This window comes from Mandrillus leucophaeus, unplaced genomic scaffold (assembly GCF_000951045.1).
Source record: "Mandrillus leucophaeus isolate KB7577 unplaced genomic scaffold, Mleu.le_1.0 Scaffold138, whole genome shotgun sequence".
NCBI classification, from domain to species: domain Eukaryota; kingdom Metazoa; phylum Chordata; class Mammalia; order Primates; family Cercopithecidae; genus Mandrillus; species Mandrillus leucophaeus.
In genome coordinates, this window is record NW_012101343.1 from 1611490 (window position 1) to 1626014 (window position 14525).

Sequence of the window (14525 nt, forward strand, 5' to 3'; positions counted from 1 at the left end):
GTACTTATTAAACACAGAGTATCCAGAAAAGAATTCTCAGCAGGAGAAATGGAAAAAGCAAATGTCTGAAGGTGGATAAGTAAAAGTCATTTGGAGATAGTAAAGAGATTCAATTATCAGAAATTAATGATACTTGGTGAGAAGGAGAAGATAAAGCAAGTACTTTAAGTAAAGTCTAGATGGTGAAGAATGTTAATACCAAGAAAGGGAAAAAAATGAAGGGTTTATTTAGTAAGATAGTATTGCATGTTTCACAGTAGGACTACCATTATGAAATCAGAATCTTAAAAAAATTATCTGTAAGAACAGAGAGGCTGGGTTGAAGAGAACAGATATTGGAATCAGAGTTCAGTTAACAGGTCTATACAGGTTGGAGTAGTAAAAATCAAAATTGCCTTTCTACATAAGACACTAAATGATTTTAATCTTGATCTTTTTATGACCATTGTATATGATTCCTCATATTATGGGGATATGTATAAACAGGATGATATATTCTTGAAAATTTAACCAAATTAAACGTGAAAGTGCCATGCATTGAATATACCAAGAGATGGTTTCTTATTTATTCTATCCACATCTCTTACTGACTTATGGGAGATCTAGACTGCCAAAATTCTAATGTTTCTTTGTTCCAGTGTGGTCCTGGAGAATACAAATAGATTATATCTTATTTTGGAAGTTTGAAATATCTGGAAGACTAACAGTAGAAACATTTCTCCATAGCTTCTTTTAGATTTACTAGCACAGTGATTCTCAACAGAAGTGAAGTAGCAGTACTGGAGGGTGTCACAAACATTTTGTGTAGAGAGCCAGGGTTACTATGTGAGGGATGGTCTTGCTAAACAAATGATTCATTTCCAAAATGCCAGCAGCGTTCTATTGAAAAACCACTTAGTAATTGAGTAGTTTTGAGTGCGGGCTTGGAGTGAAACCGACCTGCTATTGAGTTCAAAGTATACTATAATCTATTTGTTACTTTGGACAGTTGATATAATCTCTGTAAACCTCAGTTAACTCTTTTGTTAAAGGGAGCAAAAATAATACCTGCACGCAGAGGTTTTGTGACAATCAAACAAGACAATGGATCTAAATGATTTAGCATAGTACCTGGAACACAGTAAGTAGTTAAGAGAAATTGCCAGTGTTAGTAGTTATTCAGTGGCTATAAAGTCCCTAAATTGAATCCAATCCTCTAGTCACCCTGAACTTCCATATTTCTCCCAGGCTGATTCTATTCTAAACAGCAAACTATGCACAGAGTTAGGGTTCATGCAAATCAATTATTGAGCATCAGTGTTCATTCCTGTACTATATGAGAATACAGTGGGCTTACCATTTTTCACTTGTCATCAAGATTATGCCTCTAGGAAATTCTAGGAGTTAAAATTCCTTGATCTCTTCTTTGTTGGATACTCTAATCACTTAACATCATTGCTGTTGTGCCCAGAGGATATTTGACATAGACCACACTAGGCAAAACCTTTCCTCTTATTCTTATTTCTGCCCTACATCTCCATTTCTGCCATACATCTCTAGCTACCATTCTAACTTAATAAACCTAGTTTGTCCTTTTGGAAATCTTAAGTACCTCTTCTACCCATATTCCTTCATTCATTTATTATTCCAACAGATATTTATTGGACACCTACTACTTACCAGGTATCTTCCTAGACAACAATGATATAGCTCTGTGTAAAAGAGATGTGGTATCTGTCCTCATCCAGCATTCATTCTAGTGGTGGAAGCAGACCATGAAAAACAAACCAAGGAAATAAATAATATAAGGTAATTTCAGAGAGGCAAAAACATGGTCAAAAAATGAGACAGGATACCTCGATAGTGACTAACAAATAGAATTGGGAAAATATGATTCTTCTTAAGAAGCCCCCCCATCTTTTCTTCAGACAGTGTCTCGCTCTGTCTCCTAGGCTGAAATGTAGTGGCACAATCAGAGCTCATTGCAGCCTTGACCTAGGCTCAAGCTATCCTGCTACACAGCCTCTCAAGTAGTTGGGAATACAGATGCATGCCGCAACACCTGGCAATTTTTATTTTTTAAATTTTTATAGAGATAGGTCTCACTATGTTGCCTGGGCTGGTGTCAAACTCCTAGGCTCAAGTGATTTTCCTGCCTCAGCCTCCCAAAGTTGTGGGGTTACAGACATGAGTCACCATGCCTGACCATGAAGGCCCTTCTGAGGGGACATTTGAGCTGTAACATGAAGGGCTAAGTGAAGATCTATGGGTGGGCAAGGGAAAGTTTTACAGGTAAATGTCCTAAGCATCGAACTTTCAAAAAACAGAAAGGAAGAATGAGTGCAGTCATTAAACAATACTAAGAGGGAAATTGTAGATAAGGTCACAAATATAGACAGCAGCCCACTCATGTGCCATGTAGGGTTTGAATTTTATTCTAAGTCCTGGAGTAGACACAGCGCTAAGCAGACTTCACCATTTCCCTCTGCTATCTCCCCACTGTGATCCTATTTAGCTTTCTGGGGATGAGAGCACCTTCTGTGTTTTGATCCCTCCCCCAGCACCCTCTGTTCCACAAGTCCAGAGCAAAATGGATGCAGAGGAATGATTCTGCAACCGCTTCACTGTTCCCATCTCTTCCTTAGGCCATACGTACCACCTAAACAATATATATATATAAAGGCCTTAATTCTGGTACACATTAAATAAAACATGTGAGATTAGGACAGGCTTCCTGAGGTATGTGTTGAAAGAGATGGAGGATTTGGACTCACTGTAAGGACAGCACAGAGCATTCCACCTGCCAGTTGGCCTTTATAGTAATAGGACAGCTTATTGTGACTTTTTCTTTCTCACCTGACATTTAACAGCTAACATGTTTTAAGTGCTTACTGTGTGCCTAGCAGCAGGCTAAGTGCTTTGCCAGTGCCTGGGTAACAGACAGGTTTGTGACATGTGTACCCAAAATGGGATAAATTTTTTCTTCAAAGGTGACAGATGCTATAATAAAAATACTTTTCTTAAAACCTTAGCCATTTTCTTTTCTAGGAGCAGAATCATTTTTGAGGTTTTTTTGTTTGGTTGGTTGGTTTAAATCGTAATGTGATTGAGTAGAAGAAAGCTTAAAAAGCAGAGATGCTACAGAAATGTTTTTTCTTTCTTCTCTGGCTCATGAAAAAAGAGTAAAAGTGATGCTTTTCTTAGTTTCACCAAGAGATATCCACTCAACCTCACTAAAAATAACTAGACTTTCAAATGTCTTGTGTGGCCTGTTTTCTCTAAGGAATAGTTTCCCTGCTACTTCAGAGGAAAATTTTGAAAAAGCACCTATGAGTGACAAACAATAATAGATTGCACTCTGAGCCATGCATCCAAGCAAATAAAATAGGCTTTCAAACCTTAATTGATCAAAGCTCACAGCAGTCATCTGGATCTCACGCTTACTTATAGTCTTGATGGTAATAAAACATTTTCAGGGCCAAAAATATTATGCAAACTGTTGGCCAACTTTCCTCATGTTACTGGGCTCTCATTGACTGCAAATCCCTTTTCATTACTGTATTATTATAGGGCTGACTGTGATGTCAATGTGTTCAAGTGCAGTCAGCAAGAGGAAAAGGCACAGAAATTGAACTTGCTAGCTCAGCGTTCCTTAAGCCCACTTTACTAACTCACCTCCCTCCTTGTAGTATCAGTCCTTATTCCACTGTATTCTTTTAATAAATAGGGTTTGAATAATTGGACCCGGGCAGTGGATTTCTTCCTTCTTGTCGGATGTTCCTCAACTTACTGCTACTATTACCTGTGAGAATTGTATGCATAGACATGTGACTATTTTTATGTAGATTAATATTTGTGGATTAAAAAATGATGAGAGGTGAAATGCAGTGAGGAGGGATTGATGATAAGACAATAGAGATTATGGAACTCTGAAGAAAAATTTGGACAATATTCCCAGGATACGGATCTTAAATACTTTGGAGTTGCATGCAAAAGTAACAAAAAGTATTTAGAGTCCAGTCAAATCTGGGTGGAAATCCAGGGCAACGACTGAACCATGTGATCTTGAATTAGTCAATTCACTTGTCTATTGTCTATAGCTTAATTTCTTGACTAATATGGTGCATATAATTATTGGTAGTCAATACATAAAATGCCAAACAGAAGACAGACATGTTGCCAAATGCTATTTACCTTTTGAATATTCTGGGTCCAATCGAAGAATGTATGTAAATGTAGGTAGAATAAAGATAAGCATGATTCTTGAACTGCCGATTTTTCTGTGAATATATGTAGCAGTATAAATCTCATTCTATATGTTCAATAAGCAAGAACACATTTGTATTTTTGGTTTTGTAAATATCACATTTATCTTTTTCAGAGATATCATGTTTCTATTTGTTAAGAATAAGGACTGTCTTTTTTGTGCATCAATAGTATTCCATTGGGTATATGTACCACATTTTTTATCTGTTTATTCATTGATGGACACTTATATTGATTCCATATCCTGACTGCTGTGAATAGTGTCATAATAAACATGGGAATGCAGATATCTCTGCAATATATAAGATGAAATCTTGTAATTTGCAACCACATGGATAAAACTGGAGGACAATAAGTGAAATAAACCAAGTATAGAATGACAAATTTCACAGGATCTCACTCATATGTAAGAAATTAATTTTTTTTTTAATTGAACTCATGAAAATATAGAGTGGAATGATGATTACCAGAAGCTGGGAAGGGGAGTGGGGAGGGGTCGATAAAGTGGGGATGGTTAAAATGTAGAAAAATATGCTTAGACAGAATTAATAAGATCTAGTATTTGGTAGCATAATAGGATGATTATGGTTAACAATAATTTATTTTAAAGTTTAAAATAACTAAAAGGATAGAATTAGAAAGTTCCTTAAAAAAAAGAAATGATAAATGTTTGAGGTGATGGATACCCCAATTGCCGTGATTTGTTCATTATATATTCTGTGCTTATATCAAAATGTCCCGTGTACTCCATAAATATATACCACTATTATGTATCCATAATAATATAAAAGAAAAAAAAGAAAGACTATTGGATTTATATGTTTTTTTTTTTTAATAAACAAGCTAATTTTGCATTTCTCTCTTGCTGGAATAATAGGTAAGTTTAATTTGCACATTTCTGGAGCCACCTCCTAGCCTTGTGCCATGAGTTGTGGGGTTTTATGTCAAACCCAGTTATCATCCTCCTCCAACCCAGCTGTCATTGTTTATTCATCTGTAATTCTGAGACTTGCCTTTTTCCTATATCAGTGGTCCTTTCAGACCTGGTAGCTATGTGTAGATTCTGTGCTACAATGGGAATACGACACTCTTTGGTGAGGACAGACATCTAATATCTGGAGCCTTATGCAGACTCCAATTATCCTGCTATTTCTGTGTTGCTGCAAAAGATCTTAGTTTTTCAAGTACTACCCCGTCGCTATAGACTTCTTTCCCCCAGCTAATTCCAAGCCACTCTGCTTCTGCTGATAAATACGCTTTTCTTCTCTTTTAGCTCCTCTGAAAGTTCTCACTATGTTTCTAAGATATTGAGTTTTGGGAAAATAAAAGTCAGAAATATACGCAGGTTAGTTCTGACTGCTATTGCTATGTACCTCCTGGGAGTCAGTGAAGTACAAAGATAGGTGTTTGAGTGGAGGGGAAGGAAAGGGAAATCAGAGAAAGAAAGAAACCCTAATATCTTAATATTTCAAAATATATTGGCCTAATATATTACTAAAATACCACATAGATCATGCACCAAAGAATGTTTATGTGGCTTAAGAGGAGTTGGAGGAAGAAGAGAAAGAGAAGAAAGAGGAAGAGCAGGAGAAATGTGTACATGCTGGTGCCCAAGGATGTTGGTTCAGGTGAAAAATACTGAATGATTTGGAATACTGGACTTGGTGGGCTTTCAATTCCCTGCCATGTTGTAGTTCTTATGGTAGACTCACTCCTCTGAGTGTTCAAAAATCTCTATTGAACTGTTGAGTACTTCGATAATATTTTCATATTATTTCAAGTCAGTCTTTCCAGCATGTGAGTAAGTCCCTACCATCCTAATTTATATTTATCATTTTTTTTTGCAGATTTCTAATACCTAATGTTTTTGAATTTGTAATATTTTATCCTTGATTTGGCTTAATAACTAAGTCCCCCTCTTTTTTTGAGCACCATAAATAAATTTATATGTATCCTAGAGTTCAATGTAACAATATCATCTTGGGAAAAATAAAATCAAATTATGTAAAGCTCATTAAATGGAAATGAATAAAGTCTGATAAACCTATATGGGAGAAAAAACTATTCAATATTGAAAACTTACTGTGTAAAAGAACAATTAAATAAAACATAAAATTAAATCTATTATAATCTTTTTGTTATATCTGTGTACATATGTCATATTTGTGTGTGTATGTGTTTATTACAACTAAATGTTTTCTGGGAAGCTCAGTTATATGGGACATTTTCTTCTTTTTGTTTACTAATTTTTTAATCTTTCTACAAAAACATAAACTAACATCGAAAAATGAGAAAAACATCAAATGTTATTTTGATAATTGCTCAGTACTTTTTTCAATGACTTGAGACACCCTAAGCTATCCCAAATCAGAGAGGTCAGTCACAGTTTAGACAACCTGTGTTCACATATCTGTTTTGTTAAGTACTGAATATGTCGTCTCAGCTAAATTGCTTAACCTCTATTTTTTTTTTAAATAGGAGTTACTTTCTACCTCATGTTTCAAGAATTCAGTAAGATACAACATATAAAATATTTGCATATTATCAACCACATAATAGATCAGAAATGAACATGTATTTACTGCTCTTCCTCTTGACGCTTAATTAGGAAGGCATCAGAAGCAGTAAAATTGGCACAGAATTCCTGTAAAAGAAAACTGGAATCAAATGAAAGCTTGGCAAATAGTAGACATGCCCTAGGGCAAGGTCCCCGGTATCTCTGAGCTCTTGTTTTCTCATCTATAAAATAAGAATAATTGTTCTACCTCCCTTGTAGGGAAGTAGTGAGGATTATATAAGATGAGGTACATAAAAAACCCAGCATAATACACTGCTGGGCACACCACAAGAGGTCAATAAACATTAGCTCCTTCTAGCTTTCCCAGCAATTAAAGAGCTAACATTTAAATGAAAAATATCAGAGTGTACTACAGAAAATTGCAAGGATAAAGGAACTATCAGGGACTATTGCAAGGATGAGGGAGAGCTAAGGAGAGTTGGAGAGGCTTTGTTTGAAAACAAAACAGACCAAGAGTTATGACTTTGAAAGTGACCTAGATAGTATTTGAGTTTCCAAAGCTTCAGCCAGTAAGCATGTTCCACACTGTTAGTGATATTATGTAACTGGAAAGAATATGATCTATATATTTCAAAACAGAACCTTCCTCTAAAATTATCATTGATTTAACTTGTTTCTGTCACCCTTAAGTTATTTTAAATTTTTAAATAAATCTAAAGGATATTACGAGATTTTCATTTTAATTAAAAAGTGACATGGGTTTTTAAAAAATGTGGAGAAAAGAGTTTTCAATCTGCTTATGCAGGAGAGGGAACTTTCGAAGATGAAATACATCCCTGTGCAGTTTTTCAGTCTTCTCTCTTGAAACACTTTAAATATTATATACAACCCCCTTACTTTGCAGATGGAAAAACTGAGTTCTAGAACAGGTAATCATTTCATTTAGAGTTACATAGTAGCTGAATGCGAGAACTGAAATGTAAACTCTTGTAATAGTACAATTCTCACTACATCCCTGTATGCCTCTGTCTCTGCTTTTCTCTGTTTCTCTCTTGTTCATTACATATATGTGTGTGTTGTGCACATATATGTATAATTCATAATTGTGTGTCTTTATACTTGTGTTCGTATATATGCATATATAATTGATAATTGTGTATCTTAATATATACATAAATTGTGCACACGTGTATGTGTACAGGGAGTGTGTAAGGGACAGAGAAAAAAATTACTTTCCTGACTATGAGAGGTTATTAGTCCATATTCTAAAGCATAAGGTTTAATAGATCTTTCTAAAGTTAAGTCAAGGTAGCACTTAAGAATGGACATTTTATTCCTGGTCATGTAAATATTCCTGTGTTAAGTCTCTCTAAAACAATCTCTTCCTTTGTTTGATGTATGTACACAGCATCCCTCTCTGTGGTTTGTCTCTGCTCATCTAGTCCTGAGAGTTCAGGCTATGAATAACAAAGCTGCAGAGGCTGTGCTTGGCTTGCCGAGTTGCCAGTTGAGAAATTGTAATTTGTATTGATTAGTAAATTTACTCTCTTCAAAAGCATATCAGAAAGCCCCACTGGAGTCAGAGTTTCTGCTGTATTAGTTCAAGGACACTCTTGAGAGAAGAAATGTGTTTTCAGTAAGATTAAGTCCTCTATCACCAAGACGAGAAAGAATATCCTGAAGCATTGCTTGAAATAGTCAGCATTCTCTCAGCCAAAGACAAGATACACCCGGCAGAGCTGGTTCACATTTTTTCAGGTAATAAGACTGCTATTTACCTTTCACTGGATCACAGCCATAGAAGTAGTCTGTTCATACCAGAGCGGGAGATGACAGAGTGTCTTGGAACACTGGAAGGAAAGAAATTGTCTGGCTAAAAGTTACACAAGCTGGGTGTAGGTCCCCAGTCTGCCATTTACCAGAAGCAACTAAGGCCAGTCACTGAACTCTCGCGTGTAGTTCCATATCTGTAAAAAAAAGCAGGGCTTTCCAGTATGGGACAGACACAGAATGTCCTTGAGTCCTCTTCCCACAAAGCCTCCTTCCATATGCTTTGCTTTGCTTAGATTGTTTGGAGGGTCTCAAAATGTGCTTCCCAGACCAGAAGCATTAACGCAATTGATCATATGGGAATCTGTTATTGATGCAAATTTTCAGGACCCACCCCAGACCTATTTATTAGAAACTCCAGGAATGGGGCTCAACAATTTTTGTTTCAGCCACCCCTCCAAGTGATTATGATGCTTACAGCCTGTGAGAATCCCTTCCCTGGGTCATGTTAACTTATCCATTCCTAGAGAAAACCTTCTCTGCAACACCATTTCCCCATTATGGACAATTTTGGCACTCTGTACTTTATAGCACTTGTTATTTTTGCCATTTACCGTTAATTGTGTCATTATTTAATTTCTCCAAAAGGGCAGGGCTGCTTTCTGGGTTGGGTCATCGTTGTACTTCCATCCAGCAAAGCTCTTGCTGCATATTGTTAAAAAGCAAACTGAGGCACAATAAATATGTAACATCTATTTGAGTCAATAGTGATTCATGAATCGGGCAGCTCCAAACCAGAAGTGGTTCAAGAGCTCCATAGAGAGAACACATAGAGAGAACACAAGGGAACTTTTATAGGATAGATGCAGAAGTAAAGCAAAGAAAGTATTTGATTGGTTACAGTTATACAGTTGCCTTATTTGGTCTAGCCCATGCAAAGTCCCTAATTGCATAAGTCAGTTGGATGCTTCTGATTCATTGAGCTAAAGTTCTGTTTTTCTTTAATATAGGCATTTCCAAGAAAGAACTCAAATTAAGTTTTGCTTATACTTGCAAATCCAGCAAGGTTAAGGTCACCAATGAGGCATAACTGCTTTTGTCTACTCGAGGATTCTTCAGGCCTGGTCTTCATTTTAATTTATGTTAACAAAATGAATACAAAGTTATCTGCTATTTTGATGAAAGTTAGTGATTGAATGAGTGGTTTATACTTGCTGAGATTCAGTTTACTTCTCTTTAATATGGACATAATAAAACATACCTAAGAAGTTGTCACATAAGTGAGCTAAGAAATAACAAATTCAAATTTCAGTAAATACACTCAATATCTTTAAGTCCATATACATATATATATTTTGATATTAGTTAGTTTCTCACTGGAAACCCTGTTTTGCTGCTGGATGTTTAGTCTTCCTTGTGTTCCCTCTCCAGCAATGGTGTTAGCCACACATCTAGCATTTTAGGAAGTTCCAGAGTGATATAGGCTGGGCAGAGGAAGCTTCCAGTCTTCTCATTTTAAGATACATAGGGAGAGGCTGAAATGCTCATATTCTCAACTCACTCTGCTCCTTCATTCTAGCTCTCCCTGCCATCCCTGTGAGTTATTAATTTCTTAAAATTCTGTCTATAAGGGTTGCATGGTCCTATCTGTATAGGCCAACCATACCTATTCTGTTGTTGCCTACTCTCCAGGCCAGTGCCAATACATAGTATTTCCTCTGTTCTAGAACCACCCCCATCTGTCATATCTCATCTGCCCACAAGAACCTCTTTTTCACTGCAGGTTAATCTTTTTTTTCTTTTTTTTTTTTTTTCTTTTTTCTTTTCTTTTTTTTTTTTTTTTTTTTTGAGGTGGAGTCTTGCTCTGTCGCCCAGGCTGGAATGTGGTGGCATGATCTCGGCTCACTGCAACCTCCGCCTCCCAGGTTCAAGCAATTCTCCTGCCTCAGCCTCCCTAGTAGCTGGGACCCCAGGCATGCACCACCATGCCTGGCTAATTTTTGTATTCTTAGTAGAGACGGGGTTTTACCAAGTCGGCCAGGCTGGTCTTGAACTCCTGACCTCAGGTGATCCACCCACCTCAGCCTCCGAAACTGCTGGGATTACAGGTGTGAGTCACTGCGCCAGGCCTCTTCTTTCATGTTTCTGCCTGATATTATAGCCATGCCTCCGGATTCTCTCTCTTACTGTTGGCCAGTTTATTTCTCCTCCAATGGCAAATTCTTTCTCCATCCCATGATTGAGGTTTTTGAAACAAAAGCCAGAATAACTGGCACTGTATCTAATTTTTCATCATGCTTTATCCTCCTCCTAGCACAGTAGGTTGGAGGGTTATTATCTGTGGTGGAGAATAATACTGTCATCAAGCTAGTAGCCCTCCGCACCAGTGATTCTAAATTTGGGGCAAATTTTCTCTCCAAAAACTATTTCGTAATGTCTGGAGACATTTTTTATTATCATGACTGAGGGAGAGTATTCCACTGGCATCTCGATGATAAGGGTCACAGACACTGCCAAACTCATATGCTTGGCAGTGCGTAAGACTGCCCTCCCATCACAAAGAGTTCATATATATATATACACACACACACACACATATAAAAAAAGAGTGTGTGTGTGTGTGTGTGTGTGTGTGTATACTTAAGGAAAGTCCAAAATTGCAATAGTCTTATACCAAGGTTGAGAAAACTGGCTCCACAGGAAGCTACGCACAAAGCAGGTGTTAATAAGTGATCATTGACTTTAAGTCTTCCATCCCTGATCTCTTTGCAACCTTAGCAAGCTGGAAAGACTTTAGAACTTTTGTTTTGTCAATAACTTTAACTAGGTATCTACTGTGCTCCTCATGAGCAAACTTGCATATCACATATCTATGTCACTGTCATTCTTCCTGCCTTAAAAGCTATGCATTTCATTCTCTTTATGTGTCCTGCTTGCACATTTATTTATCATGCATCATTGAGTACCTACTTATTAGAGAAAAAGTGGGACTGAAATTTGACCTTGACTTCTGTGTATTTACAATTAAACTAGAGAGGGAAATAAATATACTACAAGAATATAATATGATGAGATCGGTGAGTGAACTCAGTGTACTAAGGAAGTGGAGAGACTGCTGAATACCCTGTGATTTGCAAGGGCAAAGAGGCAGCAAGAACTCATCCCTGAGATGAATAAAAAGGATGCTATTTACTTGGGGTAGGTCCGAATTTTAGATTAGAAAAATGAGAAGAATGCTAAGACAGGCAAGGTATGCTATGCCAAAGAAATAGAGATGAGGAAGATGGTTAGGGGCAAGCAGCACATCCCATGTAATTTATGAAGCTTGAAACAAAATGAAAATGCAGAATCTCTTTTTCAGAAAGCAGGAAAGGGGCACCATTAAAGGCGCTACAGTGTGTAAAGTTATTTTTCTTCCTTCTGCAGTCTCTCTCTCAACTTGTCTTGGTGTTTTTCACTTGCTCTTTATGATAGCAGTTGTGCTATAGATTAGAGTAGAGGGGCAAAGTGAAGAGTGAGTAAGAGGAAATAGATGGTTTAAACTGTCCGGGGTTTCATAGGCAGCAACCTCAGAAGAATGTTATAGAGTGGGCATTTAAAGTTATTAGTCATGTGGTCACCCGAGAGGGGGAGTTTATAGAATGGGAAAAATCGGGTGAGAGAGGACATAAAAAAGAGGAGAATGAAGAGAAGTTGGTTAATGAGTATAAATATAGAGTTAGGTAGAAAGAATAAGTACTAGTGATTGGTAGCACAGTAGTATTACCATAGTTAATAATAATTCATTGTGTATTTCAAAATAACTAGGAGAAAAGATGTGAAATATTCCCAACACAAATAAATTGTTAATGTTTGAGGTAGTATTCTAAATACCCTGATTGAATCATTGCCATTGTATACATGTATCAAAATGTATCATGTACTCCATAAATATGTACAATTATTATGCATCTATTTTTTTAAAAATTGAACAGGCTGGGCATGAGGGCTCACTCCTGTAATCCTAGCACTTTGGGAGGCCTATGGGGGTGGATCACCCGAGGTTAGGAGTTGGAGACCAGCCTAGCCAACATGGTGAAATCCTGTCTCCACTGAAAATACAAAAATTAGCCTGGCATGGTGGCAGATGCCTATAATCCCAGCTCCTTGGGAGGGGTGAGGCAGGAGAATCACTTGAACCTGGGAGGCAGAGGTTGCAGTGAGCCAGGATGAAGCCACTGCACTCCAGCCTGGGCAACAAGAGCAAAATTCCATAAAAAAAAAAAAAAAAAAAAACTGAACAAGGGAGAGAAATAAGTATGATAAGAAGAAAGTTCAGCTCCTTAACTAATTAAAATTAGTTTTAAAGACTATGGATGAGTTTTAGCCTGTCTGTGACTATAGCAGCCAGGCAATTACTTTTTCTGTTCGGATAAAATTTAGAACTTCTAAGTATAGAAAAATGATTTAGTACTATCTGTTCCTTGAAACTCATGTATAACAATCCAATGCACTGATAAATCTGGATTGTAATTTTGTGATTGTAAAATCAATTAAAAATCAGTCTGAAAGTGGAACAAAATTTTAAAACCCTACATAAAAATGTTATTTTATATATTCCTTGTCAGTATCTACGGATTAGTAGTAACATTTTTACATTGTTGAAACACACGTATTCACACCCTTTTTTTTTTAACTTAACAATACACATAAATATTTTCTGTTTGGCTGAAATGGCTATTTAATATTCCATTGAATAGATGGACTATAACTTTTCTAAGCCTTTTCCACTTGGAAAAATGTGTTTCCTTGGCATTCTTACTGTATATAAAATTTCAGGAAACTTCAGCTTTTCACACATATAGTTTTATTCTTCTTTTATTTATTTATTTATTTATTTATTTATTTATTTAGACAGAGTCTCACTCTGTCACCCAGGCTGGAGTGCAGTGGCACGATCTCAGCTCACTGCAACCTCCGCCTCTCAGGTTCGAGTGATTCTCCTGCCTTAGCATTCCGAGTAGGTGGGATTACAGGCACGTGCCACCATGACCAGCTAATTTTTTGTATTTTTAGTAGATACTGGGTTTCACCATGTGGGCCAGGCTAGTCTGGAACTCCTGACCTCATGATCCACCTGCCTCGGCCTCCCGAAGTGCTGGGATTACGGGCGTGAGCCACCGCTCCTGGCCTATTCTTTTTTTATTTAAGCATCCTTTTGTAAGTGATTTTGTCAGGAGGTAGCAAGGTGACATGACATTCTTACAAAATGAAAACGAGACAGAATTAGCAAAAATTAATGTTGACAAAACAGAAACATAAGAAAATGAAACAAAGCAAAGAAAAAGAATGAGCTGCAAGCCTGCTAAGAACATGAGTAAGGCTTAAAATACAGAGGGGGACAACTCAGCTAATGTCTAGGTCTGAAGACAATTGCATTAATGAAAATCACCAATATTGTTAGAAAGATTTCTGATGAAACAGTATGTTCCAATGCCCTAAAGGTGTTTTAATCATCAGTTTTACAAAAGACAACTCCAGTTTTACAGGAAATAAATTACCACAGCATTGTACTGAGTTATGGTTTTCACTGGAGCTTCTGTAGTTGAACATGTTGACATTTGATGGGGCAATTTTCTGTTAGTGTAATTAGCCAGTTCAGACCTACTAAAGCACATTTGTCATGCCCCAAAGATAACGGTTTCAGAGAGGAGAATGGGAAAAGCATTCAAAGGAATAAAAACAAGAAGACCAGGCTTGATGAATGAAGAAGGTAAACAGTTTAGAAAAATACCAATATTGCTTGCTTGCGCAATTATTCACTGGAACCGTATCTGGGAGTACAAGGTCATATTTAAGTGACAATAATATATCTGAACTAGTTCATTTTAACCAAAAGAAGCAGTGTTACTGAGTCCAAGGTAGCTATCAAAACTTGTTTAACTACTTTTGAACAAAATATTGATAGGCAAGGGTTTAAGGTAACTGCCCATTTATCCAATTCTACATTAAA

General features: G+C 36.9%; 1 protein-coding gene across 2 annotated transcripts in view; it reads left to right on the top strand.

Moving 5' to 3' along the window:
• LRRC4C (leucine rich repeat containing 4C) overlaps nt 1-14525 on the top strand; it is a 1423056-nt gene that overhangs the window by 927087 nt on the left and 481444 nt on the right. The gene's annotated exons all lie outside the window — the stretch shown is intronic.